The sequence below is a fragment of the Ambystoma mexicanum genome, chromosome 6q (genome assembly GCF_040938575.1).
Source record: "Ambystoma mexicanum isolate Mex_15411 chromosome 6q, UKY_AmexF1_1, whole genome shotgun sequence".
Taxonomy (NCBI): domain Eukaryota; kingdom Metazoa; phylum Chordata; class Amphibia; order Caudata; family Ambystomatidae; genus Ambystoma; species Ambystoma mexicanum.
This window is the reverse complement of record NC_090937.1, coordinates 552,237,130-552,255,934: the sequence shown is the minus strand read 5'-3', so window position 1 is coordinate 552,255,934 and position 18,805 is coordinate 552,237,130.

Below are 18,805 nucleotides of genomic sequence, written 5' to 3'. Positions count from 1 at the left end.
GCCGGCTAAAGCCTGCCGTCCCTGATTGGATGCAAGAAAACACTCAGCAACCAATGGGAGTGCTGTACAGGGAGAGGTGGTTCAGCACAGCCTGCCTACACAACAAAGAAAACCATGGTGGCCATCTTGGAAGGGCCAAAAAACAGTCAAATAAGCAGGCAATAGTGGGAAAACTTGAGCTTTCAAAATAGCAAGGCAGCTCCGGGTATTAAAAAAATCAAAAAATGGCAGCATGATGAAAATGCCAAATAAATCAGTCCTTTTCAACAATTTTACGCAAATGTAGTTGTTTTTTTTTCCCTTCAAATTTCGATTTTTCAGGTATGGGAGTTTTATTTGACCTCCCCCACTTCCTGTCTTCCCAGGTACTCAAAGACCCTTCAATGGCTTTCCAGGGGAATCCCAGCCAAGACAAAGGGACAAGAGAACCCTCCCCACCCAGAAAGGTAGACAACAGAATCAGAAAGACAAGCCATCTTGTTCAGCACTTTAAAAAATAGGGTCTACATTTTGGGTTTGAGATCCCCTATGTACTTGCATTGGAGCTGCAACAACAGCCTCCTGTGAAAAGTACAGAATACGTTGTGTAAATTGTACACTGCCCCCAACCTGATCAGATGGGATTGTCACAGTAACAAAAAGATACTGGAGAGACAATAAAAGGGACACACTGTATCCCTTCAGTACCCCACATCAGGTGGGGTGTGCTGATCTTGCAAACGTAAAAGCCAAGTAGAATAAATAGTATCCCCCTACCCTGGTAACTGCAAGGGTTAGCTAGGAAAAATAAAGATTCAAGGAAAGAGAAGCTTTAAGGGCTTCTCAAAAAAACCATACAGATGGTGCTGTGTGTTGCTTTAATAACATGTAGATGCCTACAAGTTGGGGGAAAGCATAACTCCAAAAACAAATCCCAAAAGGGGCCAAGGATCAGAATAAAAAGAAAGGGGAGGGGGAAAAAAGTTTCCCACTAACTCAGGAAAAATTGCAAAAAAGATCCAGGTGTCCAGCAAAAGTGCTGGGGGACTCACAAGGAGTGGGGATTTCACACAAAGAGAGACATCTACCCTAACTATTGGCATACCATGCTTCCTGCACACACTTCATGAAATATCTCATTGTGATGCTGGAAATGCATTGGAGGGACAGGGCCTGCGAATCCATGTCCTTTACTGCTTTTTATCATGTGTTCTGTCGTGTTTTCTGCACAGGGGTTCCTGTGGGACTCCTGGCGGTGCAGCTCTCTCCTTTGGTTTTGGTGAATGGACCCAATGGTATACCCTTATGGCACCCATGGGTGGGGGTACAACCCTGTGCCCCCAGTGTATGTTTTGGGCACCTGTGTGAGGCCCACACAGCAGGGTACGGGCTGGTGGCAGCTCTGTGCTGAATTGACTGGTGCCCTGAGTGGCCTCCATTTTGGGATGCCCAGGCTCTGTCATTGTAATCGTAGATTCTTGATGGAGACAAGATGGCCCCTGTGGCCTCTTGCCTTCCATCACCTGTTACCTTGATCTTCCCGAAGTCCCGGGAAGCCCTGACTCTGTCCCTTCCCCCTGACTGGCTGTTGGGTGGAAGTTCCATATATGGTAGTGTGGGGAAGTGCCGACCAGACTGGCTGGAGCCTCCAACAACTGTATATTTTGGGTACGCCTGTGGGTGGGACCTGGGTGAATGGAGTGTGTGACCAATACGCATTCTGTGTTGTGCATGTCTAGTATCCGGTGTTCAACACAATGACTGAGACAGCCCTGCCCGAAACTGGTATGAATGCAGTGTGGAGTGTTGAAAGGATGGGTACTTGTCCCAATACACATAACTTGTTGTGAGTGTCTGGAGAGAAGTGAATGGCCTGAATGCACTATGCACCTGATTGGCTGCCTGCCTGCATGAATGCCATTCGCAGTGATTGGATGTTTCAGTATGACCCAGCGGAATGAATGCGAGATCAACAGTATATCTGGGGACCTCACACTGCTAGTAATCGTGTTCAGAAGCTGAAGTCCAAACTATGAAGAGTAACTGGAGTGAAACTAAAGCTTAACCTTGAAGCCCTGCTGGAAGAAAAGTCTTGCGGTTGCTCTATTTTGTCAATCTGAAAGCTGTTGTGTCTCCAAGGACTGACTCAGAGAGGATCTGGTAAGGCGCCCTCTTTCTGAGCTACGAGGGACCATCGTGTACCAGCTGACCTTGCCAAAGCTCCTTGGTAGACAGACCTGCGACAGGCAGACGACCGAAGATGGGTACTGCTGAGGAATCCCAAAGAGAATCGCCCAGACTGTTGTCCGCCACCATCAACGACCACTGTCGCCGACGGGAGCCGTGTGCTCCCAGTGCCTAAGAACTTCATTTGATACAAGATCGCTCTCGCCTGCACCGCCACCTGCCTTCTCCCGCCTGAGAAGGCAAGGCCGTTAACACGCCGAGGAGCATCCGTCAGTGGGTTTCCCACCACCCAAAGACCACAGAGATGCCGATGACTCAACGCCCTTGCTGGGCCACAGTTCTTCAAACTCTTTGCGGTCCAGAACTATCGACATCGAGGTGCCCCGCACGCCTCTTCCTTGCAAGACCTCTACGATCTGTCGTCGACAAGCACCACTAGGAACGAAGCTGCCACTTCACCGCCGTAGTTCACCCTGTTCTTCGTCGGACGTTTGACGACCCGTGACTCCTGCCTCAAAGGGAGGGCACTCAAGAAGGGCAGTTGATTCCCCGACGAGGAACGCTACAGCGCCAGGAACTTTGGGGTTGGAGAACTATTGGAAAGACTCTTGCGAACAATATATGGACTCGGCTTGTGATATATGTTTATTTTACAGGTTGCCCAGGTGGGGGGATCCCCACACAGAACTGTGTCTAGGTATCGGGGCCAGTATTCTGCCAATTCTTCTAACCAACTTTCCTCTTATATCTATTGTTGGTTTCCTTTACAAACTGATTTGTGTGACATTTAACCGTACAGTTGATGCACTTTAATGAGATCTAATAGTAAGAGTGGTACCATGTAGAACTGTATATTTGCCATCATAGATAACCGAGTAAAAAGTGAGGTATCGTGATATTGTACATAACCTTGAATACTAATTATATAAAGACTGTGTTTTAACTAATACAGTGTGCGGACATTCCTTTGTGGGTGCTTGGGGACTACACTGTACTTTAGAACCAGCCTGCATCACCTCCTGAGAAGCTAGGCCTTGATTGCTCGTCCATTGCTACCACAATAGAGAATCTTGGTTGGGGTCCTCTGTACCTCTCCTCTACTATATAGAGAGCAGAAATACAGACACCCCCCTCCGGTCTTTACACTCATCACCTCACAAACCAATAATATCAATGTCACTAATAGCATGAAGAACATGATTTCTTTTGTTGCTTTTGCTGCTTATTGAAATACGTTTTTAACAGTTGTAATAATTGTCCAGTGAACATAGAAGTGATCGTATTTCTCCCATGTAAACTCAATTATGCAAATATTTGCCAAAGTGCCAAGTGCCATTTTAACTGAAATCAATCATTTTAAAATCCTCAAACGGAGCAAGAAGTGTAACTAGAAATAGGATGAACGGAAACGTGTCATTTCAACTTTCAAAACGTCTACAACTTGCAGATAAATATATATTTTTTTAAACATTAGCAGACAAGGATTTGTGTCATCAGTATTACTATAAGCCCCCAACATAACAAAAAGGGGAACCTAAAGCATGATTGAGGTAAAGTGTACAGCCATCACAACTTTAAAAGCCCTGGACTGGCAAATCTGGTATGGCCGTCACAAGGCCAAATAGTCTATTGTCTTGAAAATAGGTAGCACAATCAGTATAAAAAAATAAAGCATAATTGTGGTAAAATATAAGCTTCCATAAAAACATTCCAAGGACTGAGAGCTAATGAATATATTGAAATGATTAAATTATCACCAAATGCCTTGCTTTCCTCCGAATATGTTTCGAAGGTCGCAGGCAAGTTCTACTGTACACAATTGCCAATACTAACATCTCTCAGTACCCATTCTTATACCCTTACATTATTGTGGTGTTTGAGAGTAAAGACAACATATAACCAGTTTTTATCTTCCATCCTCCGTTGGTTCCCACCCACAGAGACAACCCAAAATCTTCACTGCATTATAGATGCTTAGCTGAATTATAAAATAATAGGGCATGTAGCCCCTTCCCGTTTCGTGTTTCAAAATAGTGCTAGGGAACTACGCATCCTCAATTACTCCTAAGCAACCTACCACTCTCCTCCTTACACATTCCTACAGTAGATTAAGCCTCTACCAGGCAACTTGTCTTGCCTTTGTTAGCCCAGATTCTAAGTCACTTAAAAGACATAAAACTGCTGTACTCGTATCACTGATCCATTCCTTCCTCAGGAAGATAAGTATGTTTTATCAGAGGTGGTAATATGTGGAGCAAAAGTAGTGTCCAGCTAGGATTCCAAACCAAAATCAGGCTTGTGTAGTAAGTACTGCAAGCCTGGGATGAGAATGCTACATTCCCCCTCCAGCCTGTAACGGGAGAGGGCCACACCCATTTTATCTATTGTCTTGTTTCACCAGTCAACAATTCAGGTGCTCTCCACTACAGATCCAGGTTCAATTTCTGATTACACAAACTTAAACCATGGAAGGTAGTTTGATCCCGCCAGCAACAAGAAATGCACCAAGGCATCCTTGTATAGGACTAGATCTGCCGAGCTCCAAATCCTCATCCAGTTCAAAAGGGTTTTCAACCTGGCTTGATATTCAATTGGATTTAGGTCACATTCCATATATAGACGAAGAATCTGGTGACATGAGTGTCATTTTTAAAATGTCTTTTCAACAGTGCTCAGTGGTTTGATTCCACATGTCCCCAAATCTCAGACCAATATAATGACAAAGCTATTGATGAAATTGCCCTATACCGCCACAAGTTTTTGCTTTCGTTACCTGCTGTTTCCACAACCTATTATCTGTGAATCTAACGCCCAAAAAAACATAAGATGTAACCTATTCTAAAATGGTTACATCCACATGAATGTCAAGCTTCAAGGGTTGCCCCAAGCGAGGCCTGGAAACAATTACTTACGTTTTTTCTTTGTTTGGCTCCAGGTCTGTGAATTTTCCAGTGTGGTCCTGAGAGCCAATGGGAATGTTGTCAACAACACTGAGTCATCCGCAAATAGCAATGCAGGAAACCTAGTGCTACCCAACCTGGGCGGGTCAAGGCTGTGTGCCTCTAACTCTGAATAACCTTATTAAAATAGATTTTAAAGAGGAGTGGGTCTAGCACACAGCCTTGCTAATGCCTTTCTGTAACGCTATTGCGCCCTGCAACTCTCGCCACAGTCCCCAATGTACAAGTGCTTTGTTATCAGAGCACAGTTGTTTAATTGGGACCAACACATCTTGGGGGGGGATACTTTTAATAATCAACATGTTCCACAATGATTTGCTAGGTACACTGTCAAAGGGGGTCTTTAGTTCCACAAAGACCACATATATCCTGGCTCGATCAAGGACTTCGTATTTTTCCAGGTTTAGATGAAGTCAAAAACCAAGGATCTATTCTACTAAACACTTTCTGGAAACCAGCTTTTAGATGACTAATACATTCTGCTGCATCAACCCAGTCCTGTAATCGCTCCACGATAGTTTTGACGAACATTATCCCTGCCCTATAAAGAAGAGATATTGGTTGGTAGTTAACAGGTTGGTCCCTATGCCCCACGTAAAGACTGGGACTATATATGCATTACTCCATGACTTCGGTGTTGCACTACTCTCCATCGCTGCATTAAACACATTACACAATAGAGGGGCCCATATTAGGTTACAGGGATCTTGACAGGGCCTGGAGCCTTTCCCCGGGATTATAGTTGGCTCGCCATTTCTATTTCCCTCTCTGTAAACACCAGGAGATTTACAGCTGGGGTTGAAATATACTCAGGTTGTTGGTGCTACTCACACTGGTTCACACTAAATTGATACAGCTCCCAAAGTGCTTGTACCATAGAGCAGATGGCATGCTGCACTCAAGGGAATTGTGAATATTACAATCTTTTCCTGAAACAGCGGAACTTGCCTGCTTGATGCATTGCTCGAAAATAACAAAGTGAAAGGGTTGCGTGCTCAATCCCCTCACTGCTCAGTCACCATTTTCATTTCACACTGAAAAAGAAAGCACCACTTCTCATTGTTCGTAAGGTACTTCTATTGATATATGAAAATATTCAATTACTGGTGTTTTTTTAGGTTGAACATCATTTTATTATGAAGTAAAGCAAATCTATTTGCACAAAAACATAAAGTGAAACAAGTTGTTAAAATGGATTTCTGAACTCTGTCCTGGAGGGGCAGAGGTTCAGAAGGCGAGCCTAGTTTCTTGGAACAGGGTAACCTTTGGACAAGCCAGACCAATCAGGGTAGCGATGGCGGCAGTCAAGTCTAGGTCTCAAGAGGGGTGAGGGTGATTGAAAGCCGCAATGAGCACACAAAGCAAGGACGCTTACAAATTACTCCAGACAGGTGTTATATTACATGGCCACGGTAGTGGCCATGTAGTTATGGTTAAGTTGGTGTTTCCATAGGAAGAGCCCTTTTTTTTTTTTTTTTTTATTGTATTTGGTTAAAAACCTTTACAAAGAAATTTTTTCATACAAAACAGAATTCTCACCAGTTCATTTTCCCATTTTGACCATGAATCACATACATTATATGCTACCTAAGCAGAAAGAATTTGTGCATAGCTAAACAACATGCCTACATGCATCACATACCATATAAGTATTTACAGCTCATCTTTTATCATTTATATCCTTTAGCTCAGATTCAATAATTATTAAAACAGATAGCAATCTTAAAATGAATTTAGTACTATCACCAAGCATGCATCGCTGCCATAGTACTTCACGCGATAGGTTTGAGTTAGAGATCATATAGTTCCCAAACTTCGATAGTCTCAAAACTTCAAAATGTTCACAGTAGATAACTAGATGTTTAAGAGACTCGAGAGTAAACATATCCTTACAGAAACGGCAAAAACCATTGTTAAATTCTTTATCAGAGGTGCCCCATTTGCACAATCGTTCATTAGTGTGGAATACATTCAGTTTGAACCGTAAATAAATATTACGACCCATAGCAGAAGGGAACTGTAAAATATAGCCAGCTCTATCTCCCAATTTTCTTCTGAATTGGGCAAACTCGTAGTACAAACGGTAAGACCCAATTCTATCAGCCTGACAGCTCCAGTAATAGCGATACAACTTTTGTTTACAACTAGGTAAACCTAGTATTAAGTCATCTTTCAGGATGCCCAAGAGAGCCATTAGATCGTTCATTTTATCCGCATATCGGGTCAGAGATTTCATACAACCCATATGAAGAAATTCATTAAGGTCTTCATACAGTGAATTACCAGGGGGATCCAGGATTTTTGTATAGTTATTCAGGAGTCTCCAGTTCCGTTTGGCAGATATAGGGAGGATACCTAGTTCATGACGAACAATATCATTTGGGACTGATGCCGGAAGCCCCAAAACGCTTTTCCAGATCCCACCTTGAAGTGTGTCTAGGATGTCGTCTATCTCATATATACACATGTCTAATATATAAAGTAGCGATGGTTCGACTTTAAGGAGGTAGAATTGGATGACAGGTAGAAGAGAAAGGCCACAGTATTTACCCATGATTATTTTCATCTGTGAAATTAGAGGTTTAGATTTCTCACATATTTTCTTTTTCCACCAGATTTTTGAGTAGGCATTCGATAAAGGATACCCTAGATATTTAATTTCATGTGTAATGGTGACCCGAGTATTTTCCATGAGCCAAGTGTATGAGCAACTCTTTTTATAACCATCCCTAAAGATGATAATTCGGGATTTGTGGTGATTGATTCTCAAGTTATGAGCATTTGCATAACAGATGAAAGCATTTAGTTTATGCTGGAGACCAAATGGTGTTCTATCTAAAATAAGAATGTCATCAGCAAAACCAATATAGTTCAGTCTTGTGCTACCAATTAGGATTGGATAGATGACTTCTTTTGTCCAACATTCCTCTATATCACAAGTATACAGATTAAACAGTACGGCAGCCAGAGTACAACCTTGTTTCAATCCAATTTTCGATGGAATTTTGTCAGTTAACATACCTTCTTTATTAAGGCGCACTCTGTAGGTTGTGTCTGTATGGAGAAGCCGTATTAATGCAATCAGATAAGCCGGGAAACCCAACACCTCCATCTTCCGCCACACCCTTTTTGGGTGGCTTATAACTTCGCTCCCCCTAGACGAATCCTCACCAAACTTTGCAAAAATACTATATGGCCCACTCTAAATATTCTTGCAAAGTTTGGTGAGGATTCGTCCAGGGGGTAAAAGTTATAGGGGGGGGTCCCAAAACTTTTTTTTTCCCATAGACTGAATGGGAAAAAACTTTGCGCACGGCTACAGCCCGAACCGCTGGACGGATTTACACCAAATTTGTGGCAGGAGCGGCGGCCTGTTCCCGAAAGCATGCTTTTGCAAATTTGGTGTAAATCCGTCCAGTAGTTTTTTAAAAAAATGACCAAAATGTAAGGCAAAAAACTTAGTGATATCTGTGTTCGCTTTGCGGAAGGACTTCCCTGTTCGCTCCGCGGACAGCACCCCGATTGGCCCAGCGGCTTGCGTCATGTCCGCAGACATGCGACGTGTTCACTGATTGGGTGGCGTGGTGCGTGATGCGCATCAGATTTTCTGTCGCGCCCGCGTTCTTGCATTTGCGGACGTCCGCAGACAGCGCGGTGAAAGTTTGTTCAAAATGTGTATTTAGTAGAGTGTATTGGTGTGTAGAAGTCTTTGGGGAGGATGGGGGGAGTATGAGATAGGTTCAAAGTTGTATTTTATTTATGTGCTAGACGCTTTTGTTGTGTTCGATTTGTCTGCGGACAACACGGCTGTTCTGGAATGTTCGTAAATAAACAGAATGGATTCGGTGTCAACTTGAAAGTGTTCTAAGAACACTTGTGGGGTCTTGGAATGTTTGCAGGGGGTGTCCTGGAGACGTTGTCTGTATTGTTTGTTGGCAAGGTGAAAATGTTTTAAGAACAATCACGGTGTCCTTAAATGTTCGTACATAAAGAAAATGGGGGTGTCCTGAGGACGCTGTTTGTATTGTCCTCTGGCAAGTTGAATGTGTCCTAGGACCTCCCCCCTGTCCGCGGACATAAAAATGGTTGCAATGCTTGCATCTATGGGTGTGATATGCTGCGGTGGTTGTGGCCAGGGTATAGAATGTTGGGTGCATGGCCATTTGGCCATGCACCCAAGAGTGTATGCCCTGGCCACAACCACCGCAGCATATCACACCCATAGTGGCTTTTAACTTTGGGTCAAAAACTAATTTATAAGGAACAATGTTATAAGCTTTTATAGGTGTGATATGGTGTGATGGTTGTATTTATCTTGTTATACGTACTATTTGGTTTAGTAATGGGAGTCCATGTTTTTCTTGTTCATTTCTGTATTAAAAGAAAATAGCATGTTAGTATTAGTATTTTATAATGACTTATTACATTGTACAATCAACATTTTCTTCTTTTATTGACCCTCATATTTAGTAGATTACAAACCAGAGTACTGTGCAATTTGCAAAGTTTCTGTGTTTGTTGTTAAAATCATTGGGTCTGTTATGCTACAGTTTATTTATTTGTTTGTTTTCCGCATTTACTTGTTCTTTCTGCGTAATGCTTTATGCATTGGATTGTTTCAGTTTTTGTGAGCAGTAAGATATTAGTTATTTGTTTGGATATTGTAAAATTTTGGCCCAGTTAGATACCAGTAGGCGTATTCTAACTGTTTATGTTTTGATATAATTTCGTGGTATTGATTTATCTGTTTGCATATTTGTAAATTTTGGGACAGTTAGATATCAATTGCCATATTCTAACTGTCTATTTTTTGCTCTATTTGAGTGGTATTAATTTATCTGATTAGTTGTTGTAGGATCTTTGGGCAGTTAGATAGGTTTTGAAATATTGTGACAGTTTATATTTTTTTACTACAAGTGTACTTAAGGTTTAAGTACAGTTCAGTTATCAAATTTTGGTTTTAAGAACAATAAATATGCGTTTGTAAGATTAGCTGGTAATCTCTGCTTTAGAGTAACGGTACTATCATTACATTCAAACCATCCACATTTTTTTTAATATATGCAATGTAGTGCCCTGAGTTGGTTGTGGCTCCTGCGTGGTAGATTATACCTATTGTTGTGAAGGTTTTCCTGCCAAGTGATATTTGACCATGTGTGAATCCAGTCAGCTTGCAGTTGTTTTTCGTACCATCTGCATTGTAACGTAGAAGCATTAGTATAACGTATTTACTATGTGTTTGTATTAGTAATGTGGAGCGATTATCCCAATTGCAGGTAGAACATAATCTACCATGGTTTGCATTTTGTACAAGTTGCTGAAATGGAACGGATTCACAATTAGGTATTGATATATAGACAAAGCGCTCATTGGGGATTTGTTCTTGTGTCATATTGTTACAGAGAGTGCATGTATGTTTCCACATGTATGACATCTGGAAGATTTCATTTATAGGTATGTTTTTGTTTTCCAGTTTTAATAGTAAGTACATTAGAAATTCTTGTGGATCTTCCTGTGAGTTTATAGTGAATTTCACCATTCCAGCACAGTAGTCCAATTGTTGTCTTATTCCAAAAACACTAAGAGGGTAATTCATAGAATTTCGCAGAAAAGTGTCGCAAGCGGCTGGCGCAGAGTGTCCGCGTGCGATTGTCTGCGCCAGGCACGTGCGCTAAAACCGATTTCCGCGCACAGCGTATTCATGGATTTTAGGCTCCCAAACCAGCCGTGGCGCAGAGTATCGCAGCGACCCTGCAGCAGCGCCAGTAACGCCCCCAAGAACGCCCTCGCGCAAGGAAAAGCCATCAAAATCGCTAAATCATCGCAAAGGGCTGCGCTAACCCTGGACCAGTTTACAGGGCTGCCAAACAAGGAACGCAAAGCGGGTAACGTGCATATCAGGGGTACGCGTGAAGTTATACACGCGATTAGCCAGGCTGCCAGGGTACGTGTATTTCAGGGGTGCGCGGGAAGTTCAACACGCAATAGTCCAGGGAACGTGTATTACAGGGGTACGCGGGAAGTTCAACACGCTATTGTCCAGGGAACGTGTATTACAGGGGTACGCGGGAAGTTCAACACGCGATTGTCCAGGGAACGTGTATTACAGGGGTACGCGGGAAGTCTTACATGCGATTAGCCAGGGCACGTGTAATACAGGGGTACGCGTGAAGTTATACACGCGATTAGCCAGGGTACGTGTATTACAGGGGTACGTGGGAATTATAACACACGCAATTTGGCTGGGTACGTGTATTACAGGGGTACACGGGAAGTTCTACACGCGAATCGGCTGGGTACGTGTATTACAGGGGTGCGCGGGAATGATCACACGCGATTTGGCCTGGTACGTGTATTACAGGGGTGCGTGGTAATGATCAGACGCGATTTGGCTTGGTACGTGTATTACAGGGGTGCGTGGGAAGTTCTACACGCGATTGGCCAGGGTACGTGTATTACAGGGGTACGTGGGAATTATCACACGCGATTTGGCTGGGTACGTGTATTACAGGGGTACACGGGAAGTTCTACACGCGATTCGGCTGGGTACGTGTATTACAGGGGTGCGCGGGAATTCTCACATGCGATTCAGCCAGGTACGTGTATTACAGGGGTGTGCGGGAATTATCACACGCAATTAGGCTGGGTGGGTCCTCAAAGGTGTTCCCTGTACACCCTCCACGGCCCCAGCAGGCAGCCCACAAAACAGGGGACTACCCTGCACACCTGCTCATGTCCCCCTGCGCCCCCAGCCCCCAGCAGTGCAGGGTCACCCTCCACCAGGCCCCCACTCATGTCTCCCACCACCCCCACCCCCCAGCAGTGCAGGGGCACCCTCCACCAGGCCCCCACTCATGTCCCCCTGTTCCCCCACCCCCCTGCCACCCGGTGCAGCCCCCACCAGGCCCCCACTCATGTCTCCCACCACCCCCACCCCCCAGCAGTGCAGGGTCACCCTCCACCAGGCCCCCACTCATGTCTCCCACCACCCCCACCCCCCAGCAGTGCAGGGTCACCCTCCACCAGGCCCCCACTCATGTCTCCCACCACCCCCATCCCCCAGCAGTGCAGGGTCAACCTCCACCAGGCCCCCACTCATGTCCCGCTGCACCCCCACCCCCAGCAGTGCAGGGTCACCCTCCACCAGGCCCCCACTCATGTCCCCCTGCACCCCCACCCCCCTGCCACCATGGGCAGCCCCCACCAGGCCCCCACTCATGTCCCCCTGCACCCCCACCCCCCAGCAGTGCAGGGTCACCCTCCACCAGGCCCCCACTCATGTCCCCCTGCACCCCCACCCCCCTGCCACCATGGGCAGCCCCCACCAGGCCCCCACTCATGTCTCCCACCACCCCCACCCCCCAGCAGTGCAGGGTCACCCTCCACCAGGCCCCCACTCATGTCCCCCTGCACCCCCACCCCCCAGCAGTACAGGGTCACCCTCCACCAGGCCCCCACTCATGTCCCCCTGCACCCCCACCCCCCTACCACCATGGGCAGCCCCCACCAGGCCCCCACTCATGTCTCCCACCACCCCACCCCCCAGCAGTGCAGGGTCACCCTCCACCAGGCCCCCACTCATGTCTCCCACCACCCCCACCCCCCAGCAGTGCAGGGTCAACGTCCACCAGGCCCCCACTCATGTCCCCCTGCACCCCCACCCCCCAGCAGTGCAGGGTCACCCTCCACCAGGCCCCCACTCATGTCCCCCTGCACCCCCACCCCCCTGCCACCATGGGCAGCCCCCACCAGGCCCCCACTCATGTCTCCCACCACCCCCACCCCCCAGCAGTGCAGGGTCACCCTCCACCAGGCCCCCACTCATGTCCCCCTGCACCCCCACCCCCCAGCAGTGCAGGGTCACCCTCCACCAGGCCCCCACTCATGTCCCCCTGCACCCCCACCCCCCTGCCACCATGGGCAGCCCCCACCAGGCCCCCACTCATGTCTCCCACCACCCCCACCCCCCAGCAGTGCAGGGTCACCCTCCACCAGGCCCCCACTCATGTCTCCCACCACCCCCACCCCCCAGCAGTGCAGGGTCACCCTCCACCAGGCCCCCACTCATGTCTCCCACCACCCCCACCCCCCAGCAGTGCAGGGTCAACCTCCACCAGGCCCCCACTCATGTCCCCCTGCACCCCCACCCCCCAGCAGTGCAGGGGCACCCTCCACCAGGCCCCCACTCATGTCCCCCTGCACCCCCACCCCCCTGCCACCATGGGCAGCCCCCACCAGGCCCCCACTCATGTCTCCCACCACCCCCACCCCCCAGCAGTGCAGGGTCACCCTCCACCAGGCCCCCACTCATGCCTCCCACCACCCCACCCCCCAGCAGTGCAGGGTCAACCTCCACCAGGCCCCCACTCATGTCCCCGTGCACCCCCACCCCCCCAGCAGTGCAGGGTCACCCTCCACCAGGCCCCCACTCATGTCCCCCTGCACCCCCACCCCCCTGCCACCATGGGCAGCCCCCACAAGGCCCCCACTCATGTCTCCCACCACCCCCACCCCCCAGCAGTGCAGGGTCACCCTCCACCAGGCCCCCACTCATGTCTCCCACCACCCCCGCCCCCCAGCAGTGCAGGGTCAACCTCCACCAGGCCCCCACTCATGTCCCCCTGCACCCCCACCCCCCAGCAGTGCAGGGTCACCCTCCACCAGGCCCCCACTCATGTCTCCCACCACCCCCACCCCCCAGCAGTGCAGGGTCACCCTCCACCAGGCCCCCACTCATGTCTCCCACCACCCCCACCCCCCAGCAGTGCAGGGTCAACCTCCACCAGGCCCCCACTCATGTCCCCCTGCACCCCCACCCCCCAGCAGTGCAGGGTCAACCTCCACCAGGCCCCCACTCATGTCCCCCTGCACCCCCACCCCCCAGCAGTGCAGGGTCACCCTCCACCAGGCCCCCACTCATGTCCCCCTGCACCCCCACCCCCCAGCAGTGCAGGGTCACCCTCCACCAGGCCCCCACTCATGTCTCCAACCACCCCCACCCCCCAGCAGTGCAGGGTCACCCTCCACCAGGCCCCCACTCATGTCTCCCACCACCCCCACTCCCCAGCAGTGCAGGGTCAACCTCCACCAGGCCCCCACTCATGTCCCCCTGCACCCACACCCCCCAGCAGTGCAGGGTCACCCTCCACCAGGCCCCCACTCATGTCTCCCACCACCCCCACCCCCCAGCAGTGCAGGGGCACCCTCCACCAGGCCCCCACTCATGTCTCCCACCACCCCCACCCCCCTGCCACCATGGGCAGCTCCCACCAGGCCCCCACTCATGTCTCCCACCACCCCCACCCCCCAGCAGTGCAGGGGCACCCTCCACCAGGCCCCCACTCATGTCTCCCACCACCCCCACCCCCCTGCCACCATGGGCAGCCCCCACCAGGCCCCCATTCATGTCTCCCACCACCCCCACCCCCCAGCAGTGCAGGGTCAACCTCCACCAGGCCCCCACTCATGTCTCCCACCACCCCCACCCCCCTGCCACCATGGGCAGCCCCCACCAGGCCCCCACTCATGTCTCCCACCACCCCCACCCCCCTGCCACCATGGGCAGCCCCCACCCGGCCCCCACTCATGTCTCCCACCACCCCCACCCCCCAGCAGTGCAGGGTCACCCTCCACCAGGCCCCCACTCATGTCTCCCACCACCCCCACCCCCCAGCAGTGCAGAGTCAACCTCAACCAGGCCCCCACTCATGTCCCCCTGCACCCCCACCCCCCAGCAGTGCAGGGTCACCCTCCACCAGGCCCCCACACATGTCCCCCTGCACCCCCACCCCCCTGCCACCATGGGCAGCCCCCACCAGGCCCCCACTCATGTCTCCCACCACCCCCACCCCCCTGCCACCATGTGCAGCCCCCACCAGGTCCTCACAATCCCCAATCATGTGCGTAATGGTCAGCCTCCACAGCCAAAAAGCCCTAGCAAGTAACCCATTCACCCAAATGGAAATGAAAACACATGTTACACCCCCAATGTTCATGAAGCAAATGAACCCATGTCCGTCACACACAGATTTTCAAATTGAATGGGAAAACACACAACATGACATGCATGAAACCAATGAGATGAAACCACACAGTGAACAATGGAAAAAAAAATGTATTGGACAAAAATACAAATGGTAATGAAAGAAAAATAACTACAATGTAAATGTGAAAAAATAAGCTGCATGTCCGCATAAAAACACAAAAGTAGAAAATCAAATCCATAAAATATTGTCCAAAGTGAAATGTAAAAACTCTTCATGCAACAAAGAACTATGTACAAAAATAACAAGGGTCCATCATCACAACTGAACTAAGGAAACCTCCTAAAAAACCTACCTAAATATCAACTATATACAAAAAGTGGAGCAGTGTCCGTTGACTCCAAATCATAAGAAAAAACAAAGGAAACCTAAAACTAAAGAACTATATACAAAGGCGGCGGGCAAGTCCAGCGGCTCACTCCGTGGTGTTCCGGGCCAGGGCATCATCGAACTCCTGTTCGATGTCCCGGAGGCGGTCCAGTTCCATGGCCCCGAGGGTCCGCAGGGACGACGCCGTGTCCTCCTCCAACCCCCTGCGGATTGCCTCGAGGCACTCGGCCCGCCTCAGGGCCCTCCGCATGGAGTTCTCCGCCCTGACCATTGTGAGCCGCGCCTCTTCCACCCGCCGCCGCTCCGCACCTATGGCGTGGCCCAACCGCTGCCACACGGAAGACACTCTCTGTCCTGGGTCCTCCTGCCCTCCGGCCGATGCCTGCCCCTCCGATGTCGAAGGCCCCGAGCCTTCATGGCTCCCACCATGTTGCTGCTGCTGCTCTGCCTCTGCCCGTGCACTGCCTCCTGCTGCCTGCAAATCCTCCGCCGGCTGGGGTGTAGTTGTTGATGTGGCCACCCCTGCTGGACGTCCGACTCCCGACTGTGGCAGGGATGCCTCCTCCACCAGCCTGGCCGCACTGTCAGAGGCAGCTCCACAGGGCACCCAGGTGACTGATGGGTGGGAAGATGGCACAGAGGACGACTGGCGCGTAGGGGGTCCAGTTGAGGAGGGGGTTGGAACAAGCCCCATCAGACGGAGGAATCCGGTCTGGGTGACCTGCCCCAGCAGGCTGACGTGGTCAACGAGCCATTCGAGATGACGTGCAGTCTCTCCATGAAAAGACTGCAGGTCACCTCGCATGGCCCGTTGACGCAACGCCACACCAGCCAGGACAGGCTCAACCCGGACCTCGATAGCCACGTCCGCAGGCAGAGGAAGGCCAGTTGACGTCAGCTCATCCCCTGCCTGGAAACGGGTCTGGACGTAGGCATCCCTGCTGGTGCAAGATGATGCAGGGACAGGATCGGGGACAGGATTGCACACAGGCACCTCCGCGGCGGCCTGTGCTGCCTCCTGTCCCTGGTCCTGGACTGCACCACTAGCACCAGTGGGATCCCCACCTCCAGACCCCGTCTCTGGTGCTTGCACGGCCTCCTCCTCCACCAGACCCCCCACCAACCTGGATGACTCCGTGCCATCTTCCCCTGTTGGGCCCTGTGGGGTCCCAGCTGCCCCTTCTGCTGCCGAGGAGTCCAACTCCAACCTCCACCTCTTGGACCTCCCCCCGGCAGCTGCGGCCTGGGACGCGGCACCGGACTCCTCACTCCCCGACGAGATGACAACACGGGAGGGGAGCCGGGCCTTGCGTCTCCGGCTGGTGGTCGGATCCCCGCCGCTGTGCTCCACAGCACCTTCTCCGCCCTCTTCATCAGTTGACGCTGCAGACAGGGAGAAACAAAACACAGGCATCAGGGCACTGTACAATGGACACATACACACATGACAGTTGCACATGAGTGGCATTGGCAAACCTCAGACATGTCATCACAATCCCCAACACACATGTCATTGCAACTCGCACACATGAGCCATACCACAGCCATATCGCAACTGCCACCACCATCCATACACATACAACAGCATGAGCAGCCAAAGGTGACCCAGACATCACATGCAACACAGGAAGTGCACCACACATGTACACACACCACCACACTTGCATGCATGTGTACACCTCGGTCAAGTGTCGCACTGTTCAGACGGGCATCCATGTCACATCTGCCAATCAGGCTTACACATACCGCAGTCACATGCATCCATGTTGCATCACTGTTGCACCCTTGTCAAATACACACACATGCACATGTACACAGTGCTCATACATGCAGCCCAATACAACAGACATGCGTGACATCACGGACATGTCTACTTACATACACATACATACAAACATGTGTGCACGCACAACTGCATTTGCCATGCAAGCCTACACACACAAGCACCATCCATGTCTCACACATTACAGCCCTCGCATGTGTCATCCCCACGGCCATGTACACCCCCACCCATACTCGACCCCATACAAACAGATGTGCAACCTGCACAATACCGAATAATCACCACACGCACTGCTCACAATCAGGATGCATGTACACTCACCGCTCGACTCCAGACGGGTCTGCTTCTCCAGGACCTGGACGTGGAGCGCTGGGGATATGCGTTCCAGGACCCCCATCTGTTCTTCCGACAAGTGGCCCCAGCGCCCCTTGGCATCCGCTGCCTTCAAGAGGCGCCGGGCCTTGTTCAGGGTCCTGGACCTGAAGTCCTCCCAGTGCTTCCTGACATGTTGTAAGTCCCGGACTGCCACCCCCTCCGCGTTGATGGCAGTCACGATGTCAGTCCAGATCCGAGTCCGTCCTTCCTTGTCGGCGCGGGAACTTCCGAAGAGGGCATCATACTGCCCCAGGACTTGCTCCACCAGGACACCAACTTCGGTGGCACTGAAGCTGGTGCCCCTCTGCCTCTCTGGCCGGGGGTTGTCAGTGGTCACAGATGGTGTTTGCCCCGACATGACAACCCCAGAGGCAGGAGTGGGTGGGCAACTGGGTCCTGGGGCTGGGCTGTGGAGCGATGGAATTCCAGTCGGGAGTCTTCGGTACCAGCAGGGGTGGTCACAGCAACAGCACCCATGGCTGATGTGCAGGCAGCAAATGGCAGTGCACGTGGGCAGCAGGCAGTCAGGCAGCAGCAGATGGTAGGTGGCAGCGTGCTCGGGGCTCTGGTGGGCAGTAGTTCGTCCTTCTGGGCAGGAGCGTGGTCTTCCGTGTGCTTACGCGTGGCCAGCTTGGTACGGAGTGATTTGGCACGTGAAAATCCTGCACGTCAGCGTGAAAATCGAGGAAAGGCCCTTAGCGCGTAAGCGCGTCAGCACGCATACGCGATTCTATTGGACCAAAGGCCCTCAGCGCGTAAGCGCGTCTGTGACGTGACCCGCACGGGTGTTTCCCACACAGCACGTGATGACAGAGCACACGTGGAAAGACTGCACGTCAGAGTCTCATCGCGTGTGATTGGTGGAAATGGCCCTACACGCAAAGTGACAAAGCGTGTAATTGGAGGAAATGTCCCTACACGCAGAAGTGACAAAGCGTGTAATTGGAGGAAATGTCCCTACATGCAGAAGTGACAAAGCGTGTAATTGGAGGAAATGTCCCTACATGCAGAAGTGACAAAGCGTGTAATTGGTGGAAATGGCCCTAGCGCGTACACGCCGCGTAAGTGACGCTGGACGTGTGGGCCTGTATAAAAGGTACGCGTAGAACACCACTTCCTTGTACGTGCTTTTCGTGGAGAGCGAGTGG